This window comes from Metopolophium dirhodum, chromosome 1, assembly GCF_019925205.1.
Source record: "Metopolophium dirhodum isolate CAU chromosome 1, ASM1992520v1, whole genome shotgun sequence".
Lineage (NCBI taxonomy): Eukaryota > Metazoa > Arthropoda > Insecta > Hemiptera > Aphididae > Metopolophium > Metopolophium dirhodum.
The window spans coordinates 10,950,492-10,955,296 of record NC_083560.1 but is presented as its reverse complement, the minus strand read 5'-3'; the positions used below and the strand labels follow the sequence as shown (position 1 = coordinate 10,955,296).

At 28.9% G+C, this 4,805-nt stretch overlaps 2 long non-coding RNA genes across 2 annotated transcripts; both read right to left on the bottom strand.

Annotated features, from left to right (window-relative positions):
• Positions 1-230: 230 nt before the first annotated feature.
• On the bottom strand, positions 231-1,186 carry LOC132933457 (uncharacterized). The gene is made up of 3 exons (XR_009662885.1): positions 1,062-1,186; positions 809-985; positions 231-350 (listed from the first exon to the last, which is right to left on the bottom strand). It is a non-coding gene; the product is annotated as an uncharacterized LOC132933457 (long non-coding RNA).
• A 536-nt stretch (positions 1,187-1,722) lies between these two features.
• On the bottom strand, positions 1,723-3,987 carry LOC132941081 (uncharacterized). The gene is made up of 4 exons (XR_009664131.1): positions 3,812-3,987; positions 3,368-3,504; positions 3,162-3,303; positions 1,723-1,952 (listed from the first exon to the last, which is right to left on the bottom strand). It is a non-coding gene; the product is annotated as an uncharacterized LOC132941081 (long non-coding RNA).
• Between the last annotated feature and the right edge of the window lie 818 nt (positions 3,988-4,805).

The window sequence follows — 4,805 nt, the reverse complement described above, 5'->3', positions numbered from 1 at the left end:
ATATTATCAACATTATTATCAATTAGGTATGGAATTCGTTAAAATGACAGTAAACAAAAAAAACTTATACTTTTAATGAGATTTCATTAAAATGTCTTATCTCCTATAGTTAGCTCAAAAGAATAAAATTGTATGGTGTATAGAAAATGCTAAAAGAACTGTTTTATACCCAATGTATTTAAAAACACCTATGAATTTTCAATTTTTACCTGTCATCCAACTATATATACTTTTATTTCAGAAAAGATACTGAAGTCCAAACTAGTTACGTGTTTCTTTGCAATTTAGATATGTTGAGGCCCTCATCTGTGTTATTTAAATTGGGTTCTTGCTCAGCAAAATTGTATTGCCTAAAAAATTAAAACTTTGTTAAAAAATATGTCAATGCATCATTTGTTTTGTCTCTTTGAATAACAAGCAACATGCAAATGTGAGTACAGTAGATCCAATTTTGTATTGTTAGTTTTAATATTAGAGGTGATATGACATGATATTATAATCAAACTTAAAGACAAAAATATTTTTTAAGGAACCTTATAGAGAAGCACTAAGCACTTATTTGTATTTTATTTTTGAAACAAGTTATGAATATATTAAGATATTATTAAATAATTATTTATTTATCAATTTATTTTGACTAAACAGGCTGAGGCCTTTCTATATCCAAATATATGTCCAATCACACAGTTATTGATATTATACAATGTCTATTTTATATAATATCAATTATCTCGTGGACTGGTAGGTATGAGAGTTTAAAGCACACTAAAATAGCTTTAAAATAAATACCTATTAACAATATTCTCACCCTTAAGTTTCATAATTCGCTCCAATATTGTATGGCTTCATCTAAGTAGGTAGAATTATTTTCATAAAAGTCAACGTCTGAAAAATTGTCAGGATATTTGATCGACTTCCTAGTTGCTTGTATGTGGTGCATCGTATATTTCAGTTTGGAAAATATAAGTATAATCCACTGAATGAACTAAAAACGATTATCTATTAAGTAACTTTCGGTTTTGGCAAACATTTAAAATTGGATACTAGAGTGATATACTTACATAAGTGTATGTGAATTAGACATTATTAAGTTTCTAAGAATTAAATTCATCAACTATATGTCTCCAAATCCTTTATTTGTCTGTTCATTTTCTTCAACCTCATCGTTGGAGATACCCAATATTCTGAAAATGTCGAGTTGTAAAAAATATATAAATACAACAGAAAATCATGAATTATGTTAAATTAATTTTACCTCTTAGATATAATTTACTAGTTGTGCTCAGAGTAGTACCAATGTTTCTGTGAATTACTAAAATGTATTTTACTTCTCTAGAAATTAGCCATCTATGCTGCAGCTGAAGTAAAATCTGGAAACCGCCTCTATACACAACAATCAGATCACCAGTGAGGAATTCCAAAATAATTTAAATAACAATAACTATAAATACTACAAGTATGAATTTAAAAATAAAGTTTTCTTATAATTATAAATAAGTCTTTGACAAATAATTTTATTCACAAATACGATTCAGAGTGCAACTGAAGGTAATTGATGTTCCCTTAGACTTCTTCCAAATAAGTTTGTCTTTCCTTGTTGAGAAGTAAATTCCATGAATGGGAACGATTTTGACAAAAAGTGAACCTATAATTTACAAATTTAATAAAATTTGATAGTTAATATTCCTTTGATCAATAAATGTACATACTTTGTATGTATGCATGTATGTATGTAGGACACCCCGATTTTTTAAAAACAGCCTATCAGCAACATCTTCTTTATAATATATCATTATATGCTCATGCCAACCATTCTGACAGGTGAAGCCAGTTTTGTCAAAAAATCTTGTACAATAGTTAAAATATCACAAATGATAGGTGTGATAACAGCTGAATGTGGCTTTTGATACAGTTGATTAGAACAAGACACATGCAAAATATGTGTGTAAACTCTAAAAACATTATAATAAAAAAATATGAGACACTGTTATTAGTAGGTATTTGGAAAGTAAATGTTTAAATTTTTGAACAGAGTATTTATTAATTAAGATTTAATTTTACTATTAACATTGAAATCTAGTAATAACCATTGCATGAAAACAACCGTTAAGTGTAAGTCACATCTACTAAACAACAACAGATGGACGATGGACCTGAGAGATATAAGTTATAAATAAATATGATATTATGATATTACATTTACTAAACAATTATATTAACTAAACAAAAATGTGTGTAGATTAGACCTCTGGGAAGAAGATGGGCTAATTTAAAAAGTGTTAAATTTGTTTTTTTTTTATTCATCGGATTTTAGTACGGTTGCGTTAGGCTTTTGTATTAATTGATTAAATTAATCCTTCGTAGGTGGAATTATAGTTTATAAATTATAATTTAGCCTACCTGATAATATACCGCTGCGGACAACAGAAAAGTTAAGATACATTTTGAACACCATACACCATACATCGAATATTAAATAACAAATTGAACGAAGTTTGAGTCATATAGAATAGGTACATTTAACGGGCAACAAATTGCCAGCAGGATCAGCTATTTTTTATAAAATAAACAGTCCAAATATAATATAATTAACCAGTACCAATAATTAAGGTGTACAACTAATTAGTTATATGAAAGTTTAGATGTTCATATTGTTCACATGATTGCACACTTCAATAGAACTTAATTTTGTATCAAGTTACCATTTACTCACAATGTCCCAAAATACAGTTCAATTGTCATAACAATAAAATTAATAGTGATGAGTTCTAAAACAATTTTTTGTTTCAAAAAATAAATGTAGTTGATAACCGTATATTATCAACATTATTATCAATTAGGTATGGGATTTGTTAAAATGACAGTAAACAAAGATAACTTATAATTTTAATGTGATTCCATTAAAATGTCTTATCTCCTATAGTTAGCTCAAAAGAATAAAATTGTTTTAAAAATTGTATGGTGTATAGAAAATGCTAAAAGAACTGTTTTGCCCAATGTATTTGAAAACACCTATAAATTTTAAATTTTTACCTGTCATCCAACTATATTTACGTTCCTTTCAAAAAAGATACTGAAGGCCAAAGAAAAGCACTAAGCATTTATTTTTATTTTAGTTTTAAAACAAGTTATGGATATTTTAAAATATTAATTTATTTTACAATTTATTTTGTCGGTAGAATTATCTTCATGAAAGTCAACGTCTGAAAAATTGTCAGGATATTTGATCGACTTCCTAGTTGCTTGTATATGGTACATCGTATATTTTAGTTTTGAAAATATAAGTATAATCCACTGAATGAACTAAAAACGATAAACTATTAAGTAACTTTTGGTTTTGGCAGACAATAATATGTTATATACTTACATAAGTGTATGTGAATTAGGCATTATTAAGTTTCTTAGGATTTTCTGGTTGAATTAAAATCATCAACTGTAAGGTCTCCATATCCTTTATTTGTCTGTTCATTTTCTTCAAACTCATCGTCGGAAAAACACAATATTCTGAAAATGTCAAGTTATAAAAAATATATGAACACAACAGAAATGCATTAATAATGTTATATGAAATTTACTTCTTAGATAAGATTTACTAGTCGTTCTCAGAGTAATAGCAGTGTTGCTGTAAATTATTAAAATTTATTTTATATTTTTATTTTACTTCTATATCCCAGGCAAGTGGTTTGGATTATGTTTCGTGACAGCCCCTAACCATAATATCTACTTATAATCGCTGATTGTAAAATGATAACAATAACCCATCACCCTGTATACTCTCTCTCGTAACGAATCTCCTGACTGAAACACTTACCTGGCCGTCATGCATGTCTCGAGCATTTGTGCAATTTTTTGTCTGCTAACGACCGGCAACGAGTAGCAACGTCACGCTCCACCCTCACAGACATTGTTCGGTTCTGGAGACAACACAGTCCGTCTATCACCGCAGCGGCACAGCATAGCACGACCGACACCATCATTCGAAACACAATTTTCTGAAAAAGTCAAGCTGTAAAAAACATATAAATACCTAATTCATGAATTATGTTAAATGATTTTACATAGATGCAATTTATTAGTTGTGCTCAGAATAGTACCAATGTCTCTGTAAATACTGAAATTTATTTTACTTCTCAAATCAGACAAATGGTTTGGATTAAGTTTTGAGAGCATTGTTTACATCAGTAATTGTGAAATAATCCGCAGATACTATGTCAGGTAGAAATTGGATAATCATTTAATTCAAAGTTGTTTAGCCATTATTTCCTTCTATTTTCATTGTTTGGAAATTTATAGGTGTGAACAAATTAGCTAATTAGACTGACTGCATATTATTAAGAAATATAATCAGGACAACTAGAAAATAATACTTACAAATTAAAACTAACATAATGTGGCTAGGCGATACTTCGGATGTTTTACTAAAAACAATACACTTATGCATGGCGATTATGTAATAATATGTATGAATAGAACTATTAGAATTCTGTACGACTGTGGTCTGTATTGTTGTTCAAATTTCAAAATAATTGCGATTCGCGAGTTCTTCAAACGTCGGCAAACGAAAAAATAATAATATTATGTTTTTTTTTATTTGATAACAATTATTACTATCATAGTTCGTGGTACATAGTGATAAGTCACAATGATTATCAATTGGTTACTTCTCGCCGGTCATTGGCGGACATTACATTTTACCGAGGTTACTGCCTGCTCCACGACCACGACCCACGATTTAAGAGTTAACACGGGCGTATTATCGTCGCACTCCTTATATAGCAAAATTACGACGTACGTTTCTCCAAAAC